Raw genomic sequence first — 27,085 nt, forward strand, 5'->3', positions numbered from 1 at the left:
GTTTAAGGCGTTCAGGATGAAGAATAGGCTCAATTGGAAGTTGAAACCGGTGCTGCAGGGGGTAACTGTCACCCTGGTATTCCCCCTGTCCCCAACGCGTGCTTCCCCAGCCTCTGTGCTGCGACTCAGCCCGTCTCACAGCTTCTCGTCTTGTGGCAGGAGAGTCCATTATACCTATAATAGATGCGCCAGGATATGTTTAGAAATCGAATACCTTGATTATAGTTCCGTTTAAGGGGAAGTCCACATGTTCACCTAACTGTTTTTCTCCCATGGATCTCACGATTTTGTATTTTCTAACTTCTACACACCGAAACACCTCAGTCGCCCTACACCACAGCAATGTATTATTTGCATGTATTTGTTTTCTTGCCCCGTAGTTCAGTTACAATCCCTTATTTTTCAGCTGTCCCATACTGCACTCTTGTCCTCATGGCCTTCTTGTGCTTATTTGGCTTGCATTTACACATAAAATGAGTTTTTTATGTTAAAACTGCTTATTTAGCCAATCCCACTGTATGGTTAGTTCAGTTGTAGCAGGAATATGCCTAGTGGTGGAAAAATGCAGGTCTCTTTGACCGTCCTGTGCCACATGCTCCAGTTTTGTTCAGTTTCATTCTCAAAGCAATCCGTTACTGTCCCTTGCCTATTGTGTAAAATCAGGTTGTTGGACAACCTTCACAATGAAAGTGGTTAGGGCTGCTACTGCAAATCAGGTTGTTGCAAAGAGGAGAAACCCCCTCCTGGGTGTTCCCTGAGCTGTGAGGGATGTGTGTGTCACAGAGGTCTTGTTCTGTATTTGTGAGAGAGAGAGTGAGTGAGTGTGTGTGTGTGAGAGAGTGAGAGGCGTTCATCAGGGCTAAAGCCCACAGTCACTTCTTTACACAAAGAGCTGTGGGGGTCTGGAGCGAACCCTCTGATCAGCCCACACAGCGCAGGTAGCTGACAATGGAGCGCCTCTTGTGTGAGATCAATTGAATGGCCCTGTTAGTGCACAGGTCTGTATGTTTGCATCTATCATTGTAAGTCTCTCTCTCTCTCTCTCTCTCTCTCTCTCTCTCTCTATTCCTCCCTCAGTCCTGCGCTTGCTCGATCTCTCTTCAGCTCAGTGGTTTACCCAGATAGGTGCCCTAGATCTGGCCACTCTGAGAGGCCCTGATTGCAGAGTTATTCAATCCCACTAATCCGATAGCTACAGCCACAGAGCTCTCATGTGTGTGTGTGGGAGGCAGGGGGCTTAGTGTGTTTGTGTGTCAGTTTTCGAGAGACTCCTGTGTCAGGGGAAATGGTCAGCGCTTGTGTAGTTTGATTTTTAATTCATCCTTCATTTCAGCCCCTTTGCTTGCTGTTGTTTTGAAGGTTTCTGACAAGACATGGACCCCGTAACCCCTTTATGATATTAACAACACTATACTAAATACAGAGCTGAAAGCCCGACAGAGAGAGAGAAATAGTAAGAAGACAAAAAACAAAAGGACAGAAGAAGAGCAACACCTATTGGTCAAATGGCAAGTACAGAATCTGATTTCCTTTCCTTCGGGTCTTTAAGCACAGCCTCAAAAATCAATCATTCAGTCAATCACCCTTTGTTTTGGTCAGTAGGACTGATGCAGTGTTTCCCAGCTCCAGTCCTGGGGGGGCCACAGATGGTGCAGTTTTAATTTTTTTTTTAAACCCCTCACACAGTCTGGGACCTGAGCTGACAGCGAGGGAGGGAGGACTTATGGCGCACTGGCTCCATCACTTAAAAATGCCACGCAAACAGAACAATAATGCACAGAATGCAGGCAGGTCAGGGGTCCTGGATATGTTTTCGTAATTGGAGATCTCCTAATTTACTTAATTCCCCTGGTTACCCCATCAGTTAAACAGCTGTAACTGTATTTAAAGGGGTTTGATTATTATTTCTTTCTGAGCGGACACCGTTACCCTGCACGACTTACAGTTGTCACAAGAAACATTCAGTACATACAGTAAATGCAAAATGGAATAAGATAAGCACACTTCCTAGTACTCAACAATACACAGCTCCTGCTTCTGTTGATTCAGGGTGCCACTAATTGTAATGTAATTTACCATGTGTAGTGTCAGCAAAAGGGGTCTGTTAGCCCTGCCTGCGTGCTCTTGCTCTCGCTCTCTCTCACACACACACACAATAGTACAGTAGCACTGTGTGAGCCACACTCTCACTCTCACTTCAACACACAATCCCAGGTGTGAAGCATCAGGGGAACCAGCAGTGAGAACCTGCCCTTCAACACCTTCACCACATCAATACAGGCCAACCTGCACACACACACACACACACACACACACACACACACAAACACACACACGTAAATGCAGCCACACACAAACACAAATATACACTGGTTTAGGATGAGTCTTCAGGTACTCACCGAAAGCAGATTAGCAGCAGAGGAACAGAGGAGGAGGGAAAAGTAAGGAAGGAGAGAAAGATGGAGGGGGAAAAGAATAGGGCAGGGAAAGTAAGCGATCAATAAGAGGGGGATTGGGAAGGGAGAGGTGAAGGTGAGGAGAGAGAGAGAGCCTGACACACACCTGACACTGTCTGAACTGTGCTTCACCTCCCAGAGAGACAGAGAGAGAGAGGGGGGAGAATAGAAAGGAGGGGGGTGGGAGACAGAAAGAGAGCAAGAAGGAATAGGGGTGTGGGCAACAGAGAGAGAGAGGGGAGCAGGGAATGGGAAGGTGTGAGAGATGGACAGCCTGAGTTGGGTACAGACAGGCAACCTGGACATGGGCCACAGTGCCAGGGCCACACAAACACAATGCTACAACGCACCCATCGCAAAAACACCTCTGCTCTCAGGAAAAGGACAAGAGTTATTACTGTTATTAAATATCTAAATATATCTTATTATTATTATAAATCTAAATGATGCTAAACAAAAACGCCCCCAGTGCCAGACAGGAAGTAAGTCGTCAGAGAGAGGCTCAGTGCTGACGCTTGCCTACTGCGCCTAAAGTGGTTCAGTGACAATGAGTTGTTGTTTACCCCTCACAAACCATGCGTCCAGGTCCCCGGACAAATACTGAGCCAACAGCGCCCCCTTCAGGCAATATCACCTATTAACACAGTCCAGCCCCCCACCCCGGCTCAATTTATCCCCCTTCCCCGCTGGCACTAAGCCATGGCCCACTCCGGCACATCCTCAGCGCTCAGGCTGCACTCCCTCACGACTCTCCTCTCACAGATGCCACTGAGACCAGTTCATATTCACAGTCTGAAAAATGATCTTAAAACCACCTCAGGATACAGGATTACAGAAAGCACACAGCCCCAGACCCCAGTGGGGAGGCGGGGTGGGGTTACAGCCAGGCGTCTGCGGCTAGAATGAGTGTTGGACCCGGGACCGGTTCTGGTGTAAGCGACAGGAGGACGAGTGAGGTGTTAGAAACACAGATGATATGGCAGGGATGCTCAGAGTGCAGTGCTGAGTAACAGCCACCAGAGGGAGCACTGTGCTCAAAAAACAAACAAAAAAGGCCAGCCAGCTGAGAGAACAGAACCATCACCTGCCACCAAAGGACTGTCCTGTCACTGTCTGTCACAGCCCCCCCCTCCCGAAACACCGATCTCTCCCTGTTTGTTGCTCAGGATCGGGACAGAAGGACCCCCTCGCATCCTGCCAGTGGGGCACGACTGGACTTGGAGCAAACAAGCGTTCTTCCAAGTCTCAAGCTCATGATCACCGGAGTCTCGTCTCTCAGAGTGGGGGTCTCATAGTGAAAGAGTGCAGGTCGGTGCTGAAAGCCAACTGGAAGGGAATATGTTCATAAATCGCCTGGAACAAAGCATCACATGGGCACAGGTACATAAAACCAACCGAATACGTCTTGGGCTTTTGCCTGAATTCTGTGTTAGGTCATTCCTCTGTTCTTTACAATGTGAAGATGATGTTTTTCCCCTTAAAAAAGTACAACTTTCACTGAAATATATATTATATTCCTAGAGGTGTTTTTGTTTTGTTTAATGTGATTTTCAACAAGGTAAAAGTTAGAGCCCCTGTACTTTCTCTCTGTGAAACCTTTCTCTTTTACTCCTCTCACGATCTGGATCTCCTTATTTCTCTCCATCTCACTCTCTCTCGCGCACGCGCGCAATCTGCTTTCCTCCTCTCATCTCACGCGCTGATCAAAGTCCGCCGCTCAGGAGTTCCCGCTTTCGTCAAGAGCAGGGGCAAGAACAAAACTGAGAAAAAAACCAAACCAAAACAAAAAAAAACGAAAACAGTGGTTTTGGTTAAATGAGAAAAAAAAAAAAGAAAAAAGCTGTGCTTGGAAGGTTGCGACCCACACAGGTATCTGTCAATCTGTCAGAGCGAGGGAGCAGGGCTGTGACTCAGCCTCCCCCTGTCTGGAGAAGAAGAGGGGAGGGCACTGGTAATGAGAGAGAGAGAGAGAGAGAGGAACAGAGAGATAGAAACATACAGACAGACAGGCACTACAGGGAAGACAGACAGATAGCTGCTTGGTTGGCTGCGCAGTCACGTGGACTTGCACTGAGTTCAGAGGGCAGGCAGGTGCGGAAGGAGGGAGCCGGAGGGATAGAGAGAGGGCCAAGCAGGAGGTGTGTAGGCCGGGCTCACGACACTAGACAAGCAGTACAGGTGGGCTGGTACCGGAGGGACACTGGTCAGTTACGCACCTACAGTTACACAGACAGACTAAGGGGGGCGTGGGGGTGGCACAGGGTTGGGGGCTCAAGACTGGCAGCCAGAACAAAACCGACGGGGAGCAAAACAGTGTCAGTCAGTCAGTCAGTCATTCAGTCAGGACAACGCTCTCTCTGTGAGTTATTGTGTCAGTCAGTCATTCTGCAAGTCAGTCAGTGAGCACTTTGTCTGTGTATCAGTCAGTGAGTGAGTGAGTGATTGAGTGGATCAGATCCTCAGTCATTCAGTGAGTGACTGTGAGGATCTTGCTACATCAGATAAGGATTCACACATCGCCGTAGACACCGCCAGCAGGTAAGAGTTTTCTGCCTTGTTTCTGTGCTGTTTTATGGGACTGTTGAGTGAATATAGCAGCTCTGGCTTGGCTCCCTCTTTGAGAGAGAGAGAGAGAGACAGAGATCGGGCTGAGAGCTGTGTCAGTGCAGGCCTTTAGTCAGACAGGCTGCTGAGAATTCACACCCTCTACCCATCCATGTTATGACCGTGTAATTTCCTAAGCAGTGCGTGTCGTGTGGTGCAGCCCAGACAGGAGCTGCATCAGAGAGACAGCAGAGACTCGAAATGACCGCTGACTGGCTCAACTGTAGCAAATCCAGACCTGTACAGTGTGCTGTATCAACTGTGTGTGGTGTTTTATACAGTTTCAATCTATTCATTTAGAAGGAGAAAAACAAATATATCTACACATCTGTTTCCCCCCCATGTTGGCTATAAACAAATACATTTATACACTTAGGGAAGTGTAAAATAAATAAATGAATGAGTGAATAAATAAAAAAAAAACATAAATAAATCAAATAAACAAATAACTTGTGCCAAGTGAGGGGCCGTGACAGTGCACTGCGGCCTTCAGCACAGCCGTCCCCATCCCTGCTAGACCGACAGCTCGACTCTGCAGCTCACTGTTATCGCTGCATCTCCCGAGAGCCAGAGTCCTCACCAGACACACATTGAAACATGCCTAAAACATGCCACAACTACGTGAAACTTCTGATAAGGACACTATCTAAAATATGTAACATTTCAAATGCAGCATTTTTTTCAATGACCACTCATTACGTTAATGTAATATCTACATCACAGAATGTGTCAAACTTACATTTGCTGTCCACGCACTTCTTTATCAGTTAAAATACTGCACTTTCACAACCCAAGCCCCCGACATATTGTTTTCAATACACAGAAGCATTTTATACACACACACATTACGTAAGCTTTGTCTCTACTGTTCAGAACTGTAAAATTGCATAAATCTACTGTGTTTGAAGATATTTCCTTGAAGGTCAATCTTTTAAAAGTGACGGGATTGCCAATGTAAATGTGTTGTAATTATTGTAAGAAATAGGCCGTCGCTTCGCTTGTACTGTGTTCTACACAATTTCACAAACTACATTTCTAACACTTATGAAAAGACTTTGGATGCATATTTAAATTACCGCCAAATTTATATTAAATATTTACAGAACAATGTTTAGTTATTATTATTATTATTATTATTATGTGTTTGGGGGAGAAACAGGTTGATGCTGCAGAGACGACGGTTTACTGATTTTTTGTTAAAGCTGAAAAAACAACAAATAACAATAAGAAAATAAAACGAAAACTTTTAAATGAAGTCCAAGCTGGTGTTCAAACAGCAACACCATTCTGAACAGAAAAAAAAACAATGGTTCTGAACATAAATATATATATTCATGAAAATCTGCATAAACAAACACTGTGGTGCCGTTGACTCGATTCAGTTCCTGCTGTTTTGAATGCTGGGCTCGTGCAAGTTTACAGCAGGTCTTTAATGTAAGCGTAAACATTACAAAATTATTACTCCATCTCCCTTCTGTGAGAATTTCATGTTTAACCCTCTGAAACATCAATGACAGAAAACAAAGGGTGTACAGTTTTTGTAAACATAAACACTCCCCCCCTTCCAAGTGAAAAAAACATATTTGAGTTTTACTATAGCACTTCAAGAGGAGGGAGTGGGGGAGGGAGGTTTCTGATGAGGATATTATCCAAAGACGACAATGTTCCCAATGAAGCGTTTGAGTGCGAGTGCCTTCTGCCGCAACCCAAGTCAAACACGTCTCATTTCAATGCCTGACTCCTGTGAACACAGAGCACGGACACTCACACCAACAGCTTGAATATCAGCATTTTCTCTTTTCTTCACTTGATTTTTGTGTCCACAGCCCTGTGAGAGACAACAACACATGAAAGAGCCAGTGAGGTTGTATCATGTAGATAAAAGTCAACACAGCTCCTACTGCGAACGCCAGCTCAGAGCTGCGCTGCAGGGCTCGTTGGGGCCCGCTGTGTGAGTGTGTCAGGTCCAGAATGAGTCAGGAGCCTCTCGTGGAGCAATATGAACCCAGTGGCCCCAGGAGCCGGTGTGATTCATGACATCGGCTTCTTAGAAAGAGTTTCCAATCATTGTGACTTTTGCTGTATTGCAAAGTGCATCAGGATTGCAAACAACCGAAAAAAGCTCGGAAAGCTGCAAAAATCGAAACAGATGCGCTCTCTCGTGTTGTGTGATGTTTGCCTTGTGCGTTTGCTTAGTTTTTAAATTGAAGTGTGTGCTTATGCGTTACTGAATAAAGCGTCACAAGCAACATGGCCAGTGCGCCATATCAGACGAGTACAGGACGAAGTTAAAAGTGCTTTCACACAGACAAGAATGCATTTAAAGCTTCATCCACATAGACAAGACTGAGTTAAAAGCTTCGTCCACATGGACAAGACTGCGTTAAAAGTTCCCCTTCCTGAGCAACAGGGCTACTGCAGTTTACCCTTTTTACATATTATCCACAGTAGTAGTAGTTATTTCTAAGAAGATGCTTGTAGCCAGGGCATCTTACAGCTATCACAAAATAAAAACCTCTCAGGAAGAACAGCCCAGTAAGAGCTAGAGCATACAAAACCCAGCTTCAGCCTTATCTGGAGTAAACAGCGAGCAGGGTGCACTGAGGGGGATTTCAGCAAGTAGCAGAATCAAGGTAACTGTTAGGCTATATCAGGGCTATGTACAGAGCTACTTTTGAAGGATTTGTTTTGTTTGTGGAAAAAAGTGGACAAACAGCCTCGCTCTCAGTGATGTCGTGACAGAACAATAGTGTACTCGCTCTCAGTGATGTCATGACACAGTGAGATCACTGCTCACACTCAGTGATGTGACAGTGAGAACAACAGTGTGCTCGCTCTCAGTGATGTCATGACACACAGAACAGTGTGCTCGCTCTCAGTGATGTCGTGACACACAGAACAGTGTGCTCACTCTCAGTGATGTCATGACACAGAGCGAACAACAGTGTGCTCGCTCTCAGTGATGTCATGACACACAGAGAGAACAGTGTGCTCGCTCTCAGTGATGTCGTGACACACAGAACAGTGTGCTCGCTCTCAGTGATGTCATGACACACAGAGAGAACAGTGTGCTCGCTCTCAGTGATGTCATGACACACAGAGAGAACAGTGTGCTCGCTCTCAGTGATGTCATGACACACAGAACAGTGTGCTCGCTCTCAGTGATGTCATGACACACAGAACAGTGTGCTCGCTCTCAGTGATGTCATGACACACAGAACAGTGTGCTCGCTCTCAGTGATGTCATGACACACAGAGAGAACAGTGTGCTCGCTCTCAGTGATGTCATGACACACAGATCTAGAGAAAGTGACTTCTGTGGACCTGGAATTCTTGTTAATAACCAAATGACACTTGAGCTGACAGATCCTCTATAAGGGATATATCTATAAACCAAAGCACAACTCATTATGCAATTAACTTATTACAGAAAAGAAAAGAAAAAAATCTGCAACTTCATAAAACGGTTATAACTAACCAGAAAATGTGCACTATAAAACTATTATTTCTAACAGTATATAGATGTATAACTAGATGTTTAGAGACTATGCATAATTATAATCAACACCAGAAACTATCGGTCTCCATGGTTCATGTTGGTGATGTGGGTGATGATAAACTATATATTATACAGTGGCAATAAATTGGAAATTATGTAAAACTAAGATTGTCAATCTGCGACTTGAAGTACGTGCAGAAACTTCTCGGGTGATAAATTGTGATGCCGACATATTATAAATATTCTTGTGGTTACAAGTGTTGCAGTTCACTTCCTTGTCAAACGCTGGGAAGAAATAAATAAACAAGACTTCATAGAGAATAGAGAAGTGAATATAAATATTGCAGAGGGATCAGGGTGAGGGCGCAGCACAAGAACCCGCATGGTTTATATTCAGATAATTGGAAAGTCCAATGGGAAGGTAGAGATCACTCTGAACTGAGCATGACCAAGAGGTTATTTTATTCTCCAATCAGTGTGGGGTTAAAACCCAGGTTCAGATGTACTGAAACTGAAATACTGAGTGGATAACAGGGCCAGGGAAACCACATGCTGAGATCCGGTTGTACTTCTCTGATGTGGACGATAAGTTTATAGAGCAGAGTTATTTCATTCCCGCTGGTTGTGTTAGCGCTAAGGAAGGTGGAGTTGAACAACGGAGCAGAACGAGACAAGTCACAAGGGCTTTAGTGCAGATTTTGATAGGTGTGTGATTGTGTGTGTATGTGTGCGTTTGTGTATATAATCACTTTACCTTTTTGTTCCTCTGGGTCTACTCTTAACGTATCTTTAATTTCCACTGGCGTCCATTTCTCAGTAGAGTGAATCAGTTTTCCTGTCTTACTCTGAATCAGTGGGATGGTATACGATAAAAAAAAAAAACCGAAACAAAAAAATGCAAATACTTCCTCCCAAAAAACCTATATAGTAACTATATACATAATAAGGTATATATCTTATTAAACGCAATATAACTGGGCACTTTCTAACAGCATGTGGTCACAACAAACAGTGCACCAACTAACTTTAACAGCAACACTTAGCACTGTGAAATAATATTTATGTAACAACAAGAAAAAGATTACAAAAATAGATACAACCTCTTAAAAGAGAACTTGACGTCCATGAGAGGAAATTGACTTGTGTGTGTTAGTACAGCATACAAGAACATTGCTTAAGGCACACAGAGCACTGTGTCTGAATAAAAATGATTCCTAATATCCATTTTTCCTGTGGGCAAACTGAGGGGCTAATAATTATATTTTTAATTGCCCAAACATGCAGTTGTAATTTATTTTAAAATGGTTGGTCACATGTTACAAATCACTCCAAAGTGCATAGTCATCATACAACTTATTTATTAATCATCTGCTGAGCATCAATACATTTGCAACTTAACAACTCAAGTTGCTGGTTAATGTGCCAGGGTTGCTACAGCTTCTGGCATGCAGAGGTGCTGATCAAAATGAGCCACCTGGGTAAAGGTCTCCGCAATTTATACACAAACAAACAAATACATCTTAATGCACGTGTCTTGTCATGCTGAAAAGTGTGCGTCACAGTTCCTTGTGCTGTGGAAGCTCCCAGCTGACTGCAGTGAGGATGAGGGGAACGTGGGGCCCCTCTGAGCAGAAGCAAGGTGGACGGTTGATCATGCGGAGACAGAGGGAACCAGGCCCAGCCTCCTCAGCTACTCTTTCGAATAACCCCGGTCTCACAACAACAACTAAATAACAGGCCTTCTAACAATACTGCTGCAGCTTCTAATAATAACCCTGATTGTTAGAGAGTCCAGGTGCAAACTGGCACTTCCTCTCGTTCTCCCCAGCCATGCCATCTTTCTGACACTGACACTGACACACACACATACACACACACACTCACAAGACACATCTAAGAAGCTGCAGACTCTTTGGGGACTCCCTACTGACTCCCATTTGATGATAACTGATGGTCCTCCAAATAGAGAAAATAAAGTGAAAAATAATCATAATGAAAAGACAACAAGCACCCATATTTAGACTGTGCAGAGAAACACCTGTCAGATCGGGGACGTCCCAGCCTGACATACGTTCTGGACTTCTTCTCATTGCGGGGAGAATTCCTCCAAGTGTGTTTTCAACAGAGCAATACCTGATACCAACCCCCGCCCGCTCTCTGTCCCTCTCACAGGTTCACTGCCTCATGCAGCTAGACGCTCGACACACTTTTATCAATACTCCGGGTTTTAGAGCTGTGGTCTGCGTGTGGGGTTGTGATCACATGCACCCCTGGTTTTCCTTCAAAATGTTCAACTAAAGACATTTAAATGTAACTGAAATTAATAAATACATAAATGAACGCTGTGCAGGGCAGTTAGGATCACAACACTGTGCCCCTCTGAGAGTCACTAAACTGCCAGCAGCACTCATTGGGCAGGGGCAACAGTGGAGCAACAGGTGCTAAAGTAAACAGCCAGAGAATCAGAGTGACTTTATTCATGCGGTCCTGCTATAAATAGAGGCACTCAGAGCCGCAGGTGCTCAGTCTCTCAGGAGCCTCTCTTCTGCAAAATCACTCATGAGCCTCAGCTTTCAGGAAACATTTGTGTTGAATTCTGTTCACAATTCTTCAAAAGCACAAAGCTTGCTACAATCATACTCACAGAAGTCACAGTACTGTGCAAAAGTTTTAGGCAGGTGTGAAAAAATGCTGTAAAGTAAGAATGCTTTCAAAAATAGACATGTTAATAGATTATATTTATCAATTAACAAAATGCAAAGTGAGTGAACAGAAATAAAATCTACATCAAATCCATATTTGGTGTGACCACCCTTTGCCTTCAAAACAGCATCAATTCTTCTAGGTACACTTTTTCAAGGAACTCGGCAAGTAGGTCGGCCCAAACATCTAACCACAGTTCTGTGGATTTAGGCAGCCTCAGTTGCTTCTCTCTCTTCGTGTAATCCCAGACAGACTCTGTGGGGGCCATACCATCACTTCCAGGACTCCTTGTTCTTCTTTACGCTGAAGATAGTTCTTAATGACTGTCACTGTATGTTTGGGGTCGTTGTCATGCTGCAGAATAAATGTGGGGCTGATCAGATGCCTCCCTGATGGTATTGCATGATGGATAAGTATCTGCCTGTACTTCTCAGCATTGAGGAGACCATTCATTCTGACCAAATCCCCAACTCCATTTGCAGAAATGCAGCCCCAAACTTGCAAGGAACCTCCACCATGCTTCACTGTTTCCTGCAGACATGCCTGCATTGTTCATGTACCGCTCTCCAGCCCTTCAGCAAACAAACTGCCTTCTGCTACAGCCAGATATTTCAAATTTTGACTCATCAGTCCAGAACACCTGCTGCCATTTTTCTGCACCCCAGTTCCTGTGTTTTCGTGCATAGTTGAGTCGCTTGGCCTTGCTGCCATATCAGAGGTATGGCTTTTTGGCCGCAAGTCTTCCATGAAGGCCACTCTGACCTGACTTCTCCAGGGTGTACCAGGGTCCCACTGTTTTCTGCCAATTCTGAGCTGATGGCACTGCTGGACATCTTCCGAATGTGAAGGGAAGTAAGCATGATGTGTCTTTCATCTGCTGCAGTAAGTTTCCTTGGCCGACCACTGCGTCTACGGTCCTCAACGTTGCCCGTTTCTTTGTGCCCGTTTCAAAAGAGCTTGGACAGCACATCTGGAAACCCCTGTCTGCCTGGGAGAGACCTTGCTGATGCAGTATAAGTACCTTGTGTCTTGTTGCTGTGCTCAGTCTTGCCCTGGTGTATGACTTTTGACAGTAAAATGTCTTCAGCGACCTCACCTTGTTAGCTGAGTTTGCCTGTTCCTCACCCAGTTTTATTCCTCCTACACAGCTGTTTCTGTTTCAGTTAATGATTGTGTTTCAACCTACATATTGAATTAATGATCATTAGCACCTGTTTGGTATAATTGTTTAATCATACACCTGACTATATGCCTATAAAATCCCTGACTTTGTGCAAGTGTACCTAGAATAATTGATGCTGTTTTGAAGGCAAAGGGTGGTCACACCAAATATTTATTTGATGTACATTTTTCTTCTGTTCACTCACTTTGCATTTAGTTAATTGATAAATATAATCTATTAACATGTCTATTTTTGAAAGCATTCTTACTTAACAGCATTTTTTCACACCTGCCTAAAACTTTGCACAGTACTGTATATAGATTACTAATGGTTTGAAGAACTGATTGCAAGAATTTGCGACTTTATTACCCCCCACCACCCCCGACTGACTCAGACACAGCACTATATAAAAAACACACAGAAGAAACCTTTAGTTATTATTATTCATTCCTTAGCTGACGCCCTTTTCCGGGGTGACTTACAAAACATAAGAGCAATACAAAGTACAATAATACAGTACAATTCAAAGCATAATGCAATTTACAAATTCCAATTAACACCAGTGTATAGGATATATACACAATATAAATATAAACAATATAAGTCCAACATCCTAGATTGTAAAAGCCGATGAGTGCAGACAAGATGTGAAGTCACATTTAAGAACTAAGGGAAAGGGCGCATAGGGGAAATCAAAATAAACAATATGAGTACTAGTAATGCAAAGCAAGAAGTATGACAAAACATTGCATAAGTGCAATTTTACAGGAGAATAAGCAACTAAATTACAAGTACAGTCTGAAAAGATGAGTCTTGAGTCAAATCTTGTTGTTCTTCTAAAATATTATCACCTTGACAAATATAATTATAAATGCATTAATATACTATATTATATAAGACATGTGGCAGAACAGAAACATATCTGAAATGTGAAAACGGAGTGTCGATAGTGCTCACATACCGGCCGGGGTCTGGGGACATGGTGTCCACTAAATAATCCAAGTAAATCCTTAATAAAGATGGAATAAATATCATATTAATCTGAGTGAAAGTTAATACTGCTTTAATATTTATTATTACCGGTATAAGAAAAGATTAAGTTATCTAAAATCTGAGCTTATTAATAATGGGAAAAAGGGACATCTCTTTGTCACCCACATGTTCGACAAGCTCTTAATATTTACAAGACAGTAAACATGCGTATAATTTATATAACTGCATTTAAAAGTTAAGAGAAACGTGTAAAAACTTTTTTTCCACTTATCTAACGATCTTAATACAGATACAGATCACTCCCTCTGCGCCGCTCAAGCCCACTCCTCTCAGTATTAAACGCGTTGTTGCAATTTGCCGATAAATCAAGTTAGTAATTATAACTGATGTCATAACATAGGCAGAAAAAGTAACAACTAGTCAAATGTTGTTTTGTTCGTTATCTGTGTCAATTAAGAAATGTATTACTTCAAAAAGGTTCTGTTACTATCTTGTTGCTCTTGAGTTAATGGCCAATTCAAACACTTCATCTTATCCAGACTGGGTTTACATATAAATAGATGTGTTCATAATTCATATCACAGTTTTTCATAGATTCTCTGTAAAAATGTGAGATTTTTTAACCAAGCATCCAATCAGTGTTATACACAGAATCATTGCAGCATGATATTCTGTATTTTAATCCAAATCTGAAACATAGCCTTTAATAAGCATATATCCCATGTAAAATGTGTAACCCCTAAAACAAACAGAAATAATGAAGCAGGTATTTCTTATAACCTCAACCTCACCTTTTGTTTCTTTTTCATTTGAACAAACTGCTAACCCAATAAAGTTATAACATTCAAATATAAAGGCATACAATAATGACGCAGACTTTATAAAATGAGTAATTTCATTTTTACATTATGACAGAGTTCGTTCTACCTGCTAGTATAGGCCCTACCTGTAGGCTACATCTCTGCCCAAGGTCAGAGCAATGGCAGCTGGACTTATAATTGCTTTGTCGTAGTGATTGGCTGGAAATATACCAGAACCTGTCAGACCGGATGATGTTTTTTGCTGTTGTTTGGTAACTGAAAGAGAAGTGTAACTGTGGTGCATGGGCAAGGATCTGATAGGAGAGATTGGGGGATTTTGTTTTTCCGAAAAACATATGGTTGGGATATATTGAGGGAGGTGGATACATTTTAGGTGGGGGCATCTGCCGCCCCAAGACCCACTCTGTCATCACCCGTGATTAACAATAATGACAAAAAACCATATATGTTTTCATTGGATTTGCGCTCATCTTACAAATGACCCACGGGATTGCCTAAATGTTGTAATTCCACCCAAAATCTGAAAACTCGCATGTCTTAAATACACACACACACACATTTTAATTATCAGGGATCTTCTGACAGAGATCAAATTTCAATCTATGAAGTCAAAGTTCAGGACGGCTCACACAGTGTTGATCGGCACAATGAAAAATATTGTCAGACTTTTGAATTTCGCATTTACAATACAAATGAAAGCCAAGGTTGTAATTCGTGTACTTGCAGAGGCGCCCTGCTTGCCACCTGAATGGGGGCAGAGGAGCTGAGGAGACTGCAGGCAGGGTGGTCAGAGGTGGGGGTTGCATTAATCTGCGGACGCTTCTGCAACACATGAGAAAGCCTCATGATTTACATTGTGTCGGTGTGCGGGGCTGAGCGCAGTGCAGGCTGTGTGAGGGCGCCGCGCGGAAAGATTGTTTGTTCTTGCTGTGAATTAATGAAACCAACAAAGACAAGAAAGGTAAATCAGTAGACATACGTACAGACAGAGAAAGTAAGATGGTTACCCACTTAATTTGCACACCGAATGGGCAGCAGCTGATGTTTACTCAGATCTGCTTCTGGTTGGTGTGTGATTTCTTCACAAATCTGAGCACAGAGGATCAAAAAGGGTTTTTCCTTCTCTTCTGCGTTAATGACTTAATTTTTTTAAATTAAAAGTGCTGAGGAGAGCAAGCAGAGATGGGAGAGGAGAGAGAATAGCTCTGGTGGGACACATGGCACCTCTGTGCCATCAGGCCAGTAAACAAACATGTCAGGACTGACGAAACTGTGTTAAGTAATAATAATAATAAAATAATCATACGAAGACATATACAAGCAATTCATTTGGGGCATTTTTATCTGTGTAAATAAATGAGAAAGTACTGGTGTGATTAGATTAAAGGAAGAGATTAGAGGGAAAACCCACATGCGAGATGTGCAATCCTGCTGAACTATGAGAAACCACCAAGCTGAGGACACGACTGGGAGGCTTTCTACAGCACTGAAATTGGCATTTCTGTGTAATAATAATAACAACAGCAAAAACAACAACAACAACAATAGAAGTAGTATGCAGCAGATATTTTGAAAAACTTTATTTTAACATTAACTTATCCTATTTTTTAAATAATGTTTAAATGTTATAATGTGTACATCTACCATACCATTACAAAATGGCAGCAAAATAATTGTAAAAATTAAATAAAACCAATGTAATGATTACAGTGACTTGAGGGAGACTTCACCTTCACCAGCTTTTTTACTCTTACTTTGTTTTTGTTTTATAGGTGAACAGATTTTTTTCAAAGTCTGTGGATATTCACAGATACTTATTCGTAAAGCTCTTTGGGGGAGTAAAGGGGGGAAGCAGCATTCTTTGAAAACCATGTTTTCACACCGTTAAAGGACTGGAGCTGGGGGTGTTAGCTGACGTGTGAAGGACTCAGTTTGAGAAACGTTTTGCAGCAGCGCACTGTCATCTCACCAGATTAATTCAGTCATTCACTCAACTCTTAACTTCAGTGTAAGAAAAATAATAGAAAAAAGTATTAGTGATTTAGCAAGGTGTTTTATATCCAAACTGATTGACTGATTGACTGAGGGATCTGTAAGCCTGTGCTCTGTGCTCTGTGCCCACTTATGGCAAACTAAAACCATGTCCTTAAGAGCAGGTATCTATACAAGTAGAAGAAAGAGACAGTCGACATCTGTAGGTTTAACGGGGGTGGGGGTCGTTGTTGGGATCAGCAGTGAGGTTAGAGCAGACCTGGGAATACAGCCAGCAGCCCTCCTAGTACTGAAAACCCTTACAAACTGACGGTGTAGCTAGCCACTGCCCCCACTCACCTGAGCATCCACTCACCACAAGCCACACTCTCACATACACACACTGACTCACTCACATACATATTCACACACACACACTCTTACTCACAAGCATACATACTAACTTACATACACTAACACACATTCATACACACACTCCTTCCCAGACTCACACTCTCACATGCACACAAAGACACACTCACTCACAAAGTGTACACTTGGGACACTCACTCAAAGAGTCACACAAAGACACACACACAGTCACACATGAACAACACGCTCCTTAGTTGTAACTGTGCAAAACTAAATTATGCCGGTACTTCTACTACTGCCAATCTCGTTTTATAATAACAACAATATAGTACACCCATTATTGTTTTTACATTCAACGGACAGTCACAAGGAGACAGAAAATGAAAACCTGGGATTGCGGTGGTGTTGATGCCACCGGCACACATCAAAACTGGCACGGCAGAAGTGATTTCAGATAGGAAGCCAGGGTGGCAAACCCCATCATTTGGCAGAGTGTGTGAGAGCACGGCGGTCCTGGCAGCGGACAGCCACATAACACTTTCGTACACCTTACGTAACCCAGAACAGCGGGAAACCCGCGGAATGTGCAGAGGCCTCAGCCGAAATGAGCAGCCGCTGATCACACTGATAGGGAGATGACACAGTGTGCTAATGGCAGAATGCACACATCTGATAACATCTCAGCCTAGTACACGCTGCGAGGGAGCGAGGGAGGAAAGAGAATGAGAGAGGGGGGGGCAGAGAGTGAGAAGAGGAAAGGAAGTAAAGGAAACAAAACAATTGAAACACAACAGCAACAAAAAGGATCAATGAAATAAATACACAGATAACAAAAGATTCAATTACAAAGACACCGACCACACTGCACGTCATGGCTGGGTCTGACTCTGTCAGGAGATGGCAGAAATTAAACGCAGACTTGTTCACAATAAGCTGGACATGACCAACGCAGCACTGGCTGGTGGGCTTTTCAAGGGCTTCACTGTGATATCCCAGTTAACCTTGGGGTCTGGTGGAAAGCGTGTCTGTTAGTCAAGAGCCAAGCCGTCCCAGACCAGTAGAGACAAACTCTCTGCACTGTATTCGGAAGAAAACAATCTCAGGAAGCTTTTCTAAAATTCAGTTGATCTGGGGGTTGTTTTTTCTTCCATATCTTTGCCACAATCAACAGGAATCGGCTTCCTCTGCAGCAGCTGTGAGCTCGCAGGACGGCCGCCCATCACCGCTCTACTGCTGTGCTTCTCAGAAGAGTCACCGTGGGCTGCCCCTTAGTTAACAGTCGGAAGGCTTTTCAATCCAATACACACAGTTGATCAACGTACCGTTTACCGATATGCCTTCTAGTGATCAATACACTCTGTACTTAGCACTGATTTATTTACTGATCAGGAGCATGAAGCCCAGCACCCCTGCTGAAACAGCATAACTATGCAGCCCACCTTAAAATCCGTTCATTGATGTTATTATTTGTGCCAATAACCATTTGACCGGATTTCAAATCAGATGTACTGGAAATGTAAAATAAACCTATGAGGAATACGATTTTAATAAAAAACTCTTGGAAAACACTTTGCATATGAAGTTAATACATTCTTTAAAGATGGTTGTGAGTGCGAACAGCTGATTGGCACAGATTTGACTGTAGCCATGACTGTGTTAGTGCATGAATGTGACCACGGCTCCCTTCAGCAGTGCGCACAGGACCTATTGAACTCCACTGAGCTGATGACCTCTTGCTGAAGTAACTGAGAAAGGCTGAGGAAGTTTAATAGCTCGGGTTTGCGCGTCTGCGGTCTGTGATTTTCAGCACCTCCAGAGGGGTCAGCAGGTGTCAGGATGATTACCGCCTCAAGATTTTGGACAGGAAAGGTAAAAACATACTACCAGAAAACAAAAAATGGCTAACGGCCTAAACTTTAGCTAAGAGGCCAGAGTGTCTACAGCACTTCAGCAGACATCAAATTCGAAGGTGTGAAGTATCTCTGAGTGCCTCAGTGTGGAGCAACACATTTGAGTGGAACTTACTGAACTAAACCACATTTCTGTTAATTACTGTCAGTGCATTCACAGGGCCCTGTCTGCAAGCAGACGCTCGTATCAAACTCGACAAGCCCTGACAAACAAGCCCCAGCATGTGGTTTCTGTTTTTCAGTCTTTTTCTTTGGGTTTGGGTTTGACGTAAGATGGTCATGAATAGTATCGATTCATTTATCATAAGCATATAAATACCAAACACACGGCTTTTAATTATGTTCAGCATCTGCTTCATGTAAATGACAATGGTAAAGATTGGTATTTTTATTATGTAAAATTATATATATGATGTACATGAAAGTCTATTGCTATGAATGTCTTCTTCCGGTAGTCACAACCCAGTGGGTTTTAAGAGTAACCCTTAATTCGACCATTCTTTTAATTTAAATATTTAATATTTTTTAATTTAATATTATTAATTTAGGGTAAAGGAGGTGATTGAAGAAGAATAAAAAAACTAATATAATGAATTATCTACCGCTTATAAAATTAGAATGGGGAAGAAAAATAAAGTTCCTACCGGCCTGACTGGATTTGTATGGTTAGTGAGAGCAGGAAGGTGGGGCAGCAGCAAGTTTCAGACACGGTGACTGAATCTAACCAGTGCAGAGGAGATAACATTTTGAACAGGTCTGCAACGTAGCCAGCAGCTGCTATAGCTTGATTTCCCCGTTAACTTCTTTTTGCCATTCTCTCGCTCATCTGCTGGTAAGCACATAGCCGGCTTGCCCTCACATTTTCCACCACACCTTGTCTGAGCACCTCCGTCTGACTGTATTTCTGCGTTGATCTCTCAGGGACAACAACTGTGGGGGGGGCTAAATTAAATATCAACACATCACTTTTGAATAAACTTGCAAATGAGTTTCTCCCCTAACTCTTCTCTCCGAAAAGAACCCGTTTTGTGTGGTTCAGGGATGCCATGTCAGTGCGCTTATGTTGCTCTGCACCTGAACACATCGCTGGGGAAGGGGGGGTTGTGTGCAGACTGATACACCACAGGGAGAAGGACACTTTTGCAGATGGGTGACTTGTTTGAAACTCTGCTTAAGGATGAGGGAGCAAGTGCACACACAAAACAGTGGGCACACACAGAGACCGACCGGAGCCGCAACGTGCATGTTGAGATGTAGTAGAAAGGTGAAGGCTCGTTTTTGCAAGTGGTTTTGTAAGCGTTTTAAACAATGGTCTTCTACATCCTAACACTCCCTTGAGCTTTGACTTTAGGGCTTGCCACCGCAGGCAGACCTGACACCATCCAACCCACAGCAGAGCTTTCACCTGAAACATGCAGAGCTGGAAACCAAAGACACTGACAAGATCCTTCCTTTCAACTTAACACTTCCCACGGCTGTGGCACCGTCGAAATTTTAATATTGCATCTCCACGTTTAAATATCACCCATTTGCCCAAGCCACTGGGCCAACACACAGCAGAGGACCAGGTCCTCACTTAATGCCAGGTTTCTGCCTGGGCGGTTCCGAGCTGGTGTGTGGACCCCATCTCCTGGTCAAGCCTGCTTGTTTTTGAAGGACCACAGAGGAGCCTCCACGTCTCGTCTGTGGGTCAACGATACGTCCGCATGAGTGCTGGCTGCGTCTCGGGACGGTTCTGGTCTCTTTGACGCATCTCGATATCGAGCACGATGGCGGGCAACAGTGCCTTAAAGAACATAACAAGAAAAAAACAAGTTATGTGAAACCTGAACGAAACTGGTTGCTTCTCCGTTTCGTTTCCTGGGCCCTGCGAGGCACTGGTGAATCTTGAGACATACAGCCTTTAACACCTTTATGGTGTTTTCACGGTTTACCAGTTATGTCTGTCCTGGGCTGATATTATCTCGCTTTCCTTCTAATCACAATATAATTTTATGCAACTCAACTAAACAAAAAGCTATGCGAAGGATGGTGGAAAAGGAAGGGAGGGGAGGAGGACAGTTAGGAAGGGGAGGGGGTTCCATCACATCTGTCGGAGTTGCATATAAACACACTACTATTTTAAATAAGTTTCCTCCAAACAGGCAGCTGTCAGTGACAACAACACCGCCCCCCCCCACGAAAAAGGCACGCTTGCCTTCATTTGGACATTTTGTAGTTGGTTACTGAAAATAAAATGAGAGGGGGTGGGCACGAGACCAAGTTTGTGCGACAGGCGGAGTGAGCCCTGACACTTCGGTGCTGCCATTTTCGGGGTGTTTCTGTATGCCTATACTTTAGCAATCCCCTGCATGTACACGAGTGTTACAATGTTACACACAGAGCACATTTCCCTCACTGGTTACTCAAGGCTTTTCATACGTCTTAGTAAATCTAATTTATTTTGATGACATCAAAATAAACGAATAAATAAAAAATAAACAGGACACATTAGAATCTACATCAAAAGGATCAAACATAAGCAAGATACAAAGAGTGTGGAATACTGTGACTCAGTCGTCGTAAGAAGATCTAATTTTAAACACTGGTTTCAAACATTGGTTAGAACAAGGGTCTCTGGCGTTTTGTGAGACAGGAAGGCATGAAAAACAATCACCACACTCCGGCGTACACAATTCAAATATTACACGATTCATTCTCTATAAGACCATGGTAAACGTTCAATGGTGTCAATAGCCCTTGTATCACACAAACCAGTATAAAAAACTCCCTTGTTATAAGAATCCACCATCAACTATCAACATTTATTAAAGAAGCTATAATGAATACAGACACAAAGAGAATGGTAACAAAGAATCCAAGAGAGAAGGCAATGGGCAGGGAGGAGGAGTGAGAATCTGATCATATTAAAGGTGACTGAATATTAATTATTGACAATTACAATGAGAAAGGTTTTCCAGTGGGGGGGCCTACCTCAGTCCCCTCCTTGCTGGGGAGGGTGAGGGCGATGACACGGAAATGTGAAGAGCAGCTCTATAAATATCACGACTCGCTGGACCGTGCACGCATCACAAACCTGTGGCTCGTTATGATTGAACATAATAACCGTAACATTGTTTGCTCAAATACCTCAGCTCTGGACACAATCACACAGCCACCTACGGCGGATATCGGTAAGAAACTGAGATTTTTGTAAATTTCCAAATTCTGTCCTTTGCTTTATTTTATTGCTCATTCGTGCTTAAAAAAACAATATGGGCTTTTCCGGCATACTACTGCAAATAATTTATCTGGTGTTTCCGTTTAACAAGTGCAACTTTTGAATAAATATATACTTTTTTTAAATGCTAAATGTTTTTAATTTATACGTGTGTCACGTGAATAAATGTAAAAATGTACTCCGAGAATTTTGTATTTCGAGTTCACCACGTCAAAATGTAGATTCATGATTTAATCCGTTAGCAGGCTCAGAAACTGTGTAAAGACAGAGCACCAGGGAGGAGGGGGCGGGGGCCAATCACATACAAGGAATTATAAGGCTATGTAAAAAGGCAGACATGTAAATAATTTGGGTGAACGTTTCCATATTAATTAAAAATATATATACAGTTAGGTCCATAAATATTTGGACAGTGACGCAATGGTCATGATTTTGGCTCTGTATGCCACAACAATGGATTTGAAACAGTCAAGATGTGCTTTAAGTGTAAACTTTCATCTTTAATTTGAGGGTAGTTACATCCAAATTGGGTGAATGGTGTAGGAATTACACCCATTTTTATATGTGGTCCCCCCAATTTTAGGGTCTCAAAAGTATTTGGACAAACTAACATAATCAAGACTTAAATTGTGAGTTTCAATACTTAGTTGCAAATCCTTTGCAGTCAATGACTGCCTGAAGTCTGGAACCCATAGACATCACCAGATGCTGGGTTTCTTCCCTGGTGATGCTCTGCCAGGCCTGCACTGCAGCTGTCTTTAGTTCCTGCCTGTTCTTGGGGCATTTTGCCTTCAGCAAGTGAAATGCTGCTGAAATGGAGTCAGGTCAGGTGATTGACTTGGCCATTGCAGAACATTCCACTTCTTCACCTTGGGTTGCTTTCACAGTATGCTTCGGGTCATCTGCACTATGAAGCGCCGCCCAATAAGTTTTGAAGCATTTGGCTGAATCTAAGCAGATAATATAGCCCTAAACACTTCAGAATTCATCCTACTGCTTTTGTCAGCAGTCACATCATCAAGAAATACAAGGGAACCAGTTCCCTTGGCAGCCATACCTGCCCATGCCATGACATGTTTCACAGATGAGGTGGTGTGCTTCGGATCATGAGCAGTTCCTTCTCTTCTCCATACTCTTCTCTTCCCATCATTCTGATACAAGTTGATCTTTGTCTCATCTGTCCATAGGATGTTGTTCCAGAACTGTACAGGGTTCTTTAGATGTTTTTTGGTCTTCCTGTTTCCTGTTTACATCTTGTGGTAAACCCTCTGTATTTACTCTGGTGAAGTCTTCTCTTGATTGTTGACTTTGACACAGATACGCCTACCTCCTGGAGGGTGTTCTTGATCTGGCCAACTGTTGTGAAGGGGTTTTTCTTCACCAGGGAAAGAATTCTTCTCTCATCCACCACATTTGTTTTCCGTGGTCTTCCAGGCTTTTTGGTGTTCCTGAGCTGACCAGTGCGTTCTTTAATGTACCAAATAGTTAATTTGGCCACACCTAATGTTTTTGCGATTTCTCTGATTGGTTTGTTTTGATTTCTAAGGCACAACTGAAGGCAAAAAGCTCCAAGAACAAGCAGGAACTAAAGAAAGCTGCAGTACAGGCCTGGCAGAGCATCATCATTGTTTCCTTTCAAATCCATTGTGGTGGTGTACAGAGCCAAAATGATGACAATTGTGTCACTGTCCAAATATTTATAGACCAAACTGTATTAAGATGCCGTGTTGACTGAATGAATCTCACACGGTTACAGTATTTTAAGCAGGAGTCTCCACAGCTTTCCCACACTGCAGTGGTGTGTTTGCTTGGTCCTGGCCCAGCCTAGCTCCTGGGATTCCTGTGTGCTTCTTAGACGCGTTGATGCGATTGTGTTTTTCAGCAGTAACTGGTTCCTGTAAAGAAATGTCTTCCTGACACAGGCTGGCACAGGACTGCAGTGGCATGGGCACAATCAGACCAAGACACTGTAATTGTCTCACTCAAGTACTCAGTTAAAGGGGTGACTGTACCAAGGGACTGCTCTTGAACAGATCAAAAGGGAGACTACTTTAACTTCCACGCTGAGGGTTTTTGTAGGTGTCTTGACAAATGAAATTAGCAACTGACTATACTCGTTGAGCTCAGTGTGAACCTCAGTGAAAGCCTTCAGTTCTTTGGGGCGTGGGCTGAAGACAGCTGGTGTAGAGCCACGTGTTGACCAGGGTAATTCTCTGCTCTGACCTCTGACCCATTCTACTTCCGGGTTCAAAGGCACTTCTCAGTTCCTCTTGATGCGTACCCACATCTTTACAGTGCCACAAATGTAGATGTGAAGTTAGCGAAGTCCCCACGAATACATTCATTAATAAAAATGAACCTGATGTAGACAACAATAAAAAAAAATAAAATAAAAAAAAAAATAAATAAAACCCGTTGTTTTGTTGTGTTTTTTTACAGTTGAGCGTGGAAAATTCACAACCTCTAGACCCCAGCCTCACCCGTCAATATTTAGGTGCAAGTGTCTGAGTGACAAGATGCCTGCCGGCGCGTGCGTGCGTGTGTGTGGGCGTGCGTGTCGTATCAAGGTACTCCACTAGCCATCGCGTTTCTATTTGTGACGGCATGCACTGCGCCTGCATGCACAGGTACGAGACATGTGTCAGGAGGCTCTCTTTGAATCCAGCTACATTTTATCCTTCCTGAGCTGCAGATACACACCGTGCTACAGTCAGACAGGGGCCCGAGGCTGTGCACGGTGGAGGTGGGAGTAGCTCTCTGCTCTCAGACTGAAGACTCTCAGAGCTGTGGTTAAAGCACAACTTCACACCTCTTCTCTCCCAGCCCCCCCCCCCCCCCACCAACACCAACCCCAGCACAACCCATGAACAAAACGTGAAAGCAGGCAGGCAGGCAGGCAGCCAGGCTCTCGCTCTTCCTCTCTTTTCATCTCTTATTCTCCTTCTGTCTTTCTATGAGGGCCCGAAGCCTATCTCAGAGATCTCAGATATTTTTTTTTTAAATCACCAATGCTGCCCCCACACCTCATCCTGCCACGGAGGAAAGAAATGAGACAAAATGAAAGAGTGAGAGGAAAAAATAAAAAATAAAAAATGAAACCTTAAAAGACACAAGCAAACAACATAGAGGATGTGGTCAAGCTGAAGAGCAGCCTGGGATCAATGGAAGAGGCTGAAGGTGAAAGAAGAGAAAGACAAAAGGAGAGAGACAGAGAGAGAGAGAGAAAGAAATCGCGTTTACGCACAGCTCGCTGCAAAGACAGTCAAAGCCACTGTAAACTCATAACACACCCTGCTGTCGAGCTCTGGCACTGTTTGTTTTTGGCTTGTTCACCTTTGCCCTTGCTCGAGCCGTTTGATGACCTTGGCCCGTGATCGAGAGCGAGGCAGCCGCCTGAGTGACCGGCCGTTATCTGTGTCGGGTCTCGGGAGGTGCGCGCAGGTGTCACCATCAAAGGAGCAGGAGGCAGGAACCCAGCACTCGAGCCCTTCTGCTGCTTCTGCGTTCGTTATCCGCGCTCCCACCCCCCCCACCCCCCCCACCCCCACCTACCCCCACCTACCCCCCACGTTCCAACCTGACCGTTAGTCTGACAGCATCACTGCCACCGCTTGAAATATGTTTTCATAGTCTAGCAGGTTTGATATGGCAAGGTTAAGTCAGGTTGACTGTGGGAGTGTAATTACAGTAAGACTGCATGCAGCAGCCTGCATTTTAAAGCTCAAATAATCAGTCTCCGCAACCCCTGAGCCTTTAGCAAGTGCTATGTTTTGTACGTGAGTATGTGTGTGTGTGTGTGTGCGTGTGCGAGTGTAATTATTCTATTAAGATGATCTGACTACTGGTTCTTTCAGACGAACAACGGCGATTTTAAAAGTGTTTTAAAGGCCCGAGATTTTCAAGGTAAATGTGAGGTTCTCTGATTCACACCTGGAGACTGCATGTTGGCATTCTAGTACAGGCTATGGTTACAGCGATTCATCAGACAATTTTCCACAGGTGTTAAAAGATCACACAAGATTTGCACAATCCAAACCGTATGTCTTAATTAAGACTATAGATAGTGATATAAGGAGAACTGTACTCCTTCAATAGAAAAGGAACACTAAGGGCCCGATTTAATTTGAATAATTATGGGGAAGTATCGTCTAAAGTTTTTCTAAAGAACACTTATCATACAGAACATTACTCCCTTTGGTTGCTGGGCAACAACATGATGTCAGTGAGGTTTCTACAGTACCCCAAACCTTATCATCCGACTTCTGGTGTTTGTCTTCTGTTCCGTAAATGGCCTTTGATTAAAAACATTTATTTATTTATCAGCTACACACACTGTACTGAACTTGGCCTACCCGGAGCTTACCAAATCTTGCTGCAACAGTAATACAAAGAGAATATATTTGAAATCTAGACAGGGCACTGTCCCGCCTCAGTATAAATGTACATATATGCTAACACAGATCAGCGTTTTGCTATTCAAGACCCTCCTCGGGATTTAGATCTATCTTTTTACAGGTCCATGTATGTTGAGTCTTTGTCACCTGATTTCCCCCCAATAAGATGTCATGCATTGCAACAGATAAGAGGAACCATAGAACCTTTGGGTTATATATATGCACAGAAACATTTATGGGATATAGATATGTGAATTGCAAATCTTGGAAATTGTCAGCAGAGGTGAAAGAAAAACCTAAAAATGTAGAAAAACGTTAAGGAACTGCGTAGTTACAGTACCAACAAACAAGCACACAGACACACACGCTCACAAGTATTTTGTAATCAGCAAACTGTTCAAAGCTGTGGACTCATCCTATGCTGCAACTTGTACGGAACCAAAAAACAACAACTAACGCAGGATGTGAATTCACAGTTTTTGTTTGTATTGATAAACTGAAATGGAGAGAAGCCGGCCACACAACCACTCCTTTCAGTGGCGACAGATTCAACACCAGGTTGTGTGAATGACATCAGGGAGGAAGACGGGCCAAACTCATCACCCGCACTACGTGGAGGCTGGCTTCTGCATATTCCTGCATGGGAAGGATGCCCCTGCAAACCTGTCAATGTGGCAGCTTTTCTTTGTAGGAAAACAAGCAAGCAAGCAAGCAAACGAGCCAACAAACAAAACAACAGGGGTGTGAACACTGCCCAGATCTGATGGTATCTGCAAAGAAAATAAATAAATACACACTCATTCCTACGTTGTGCTGTCAGTCACCCGGCAACCCATCGATTTCTGGCGTAGTTACTGCACAGTACAGTAACTTGATGGGCCCTTGGGTTAAGCGGTTATATATTGGCCCGTTATGTGGCTGCTCCAGCTCCGCAACGCACTCCAGCTCAAATTAACAAATTAACCGTATAATAATTAAAT

The 27,085-nt window shown here is 43.3% G+C and overlaps 1 protein-coding gene across 1 annotated transcript in view; it reads left to right on the top strand.

The window, feature by feature from the left end:
• The first annotated feature begins 4,700 nt into the window (after window positions 1-4,700).
• nfil3-4 (nuclear factor, interleukin 3 regulated, member 4) overlaps window positions 4,701-27,085 on the top strand; it is a 29,508-nt gene continuing 7,123 nt past the window's right edge. Inside the window, exon 1 of the mRNA XM_066696053.1 lies at window positions 4,701-4,994. The gene's annotated coding sequence lies outside the window, so the exon portion shown is untranslated. The remainder of the gene's footprint in view (window positions 4,995-27,085) is intronic.

Source organism: Amia ocellicauda, chromosome 22, assembly GCF_036373705.1.
Source record: "Amia ocellicauda isolate fAmiCal2 chromosome 22, fAmiCal2.hap1, whole genome shotgun sequence".
Lineage (NCBI taxonomy): Eukaryota > Metazoa > Chordata > Actinopteri > Amiiformes > Amiidae > Amia > Amia ocellicauda.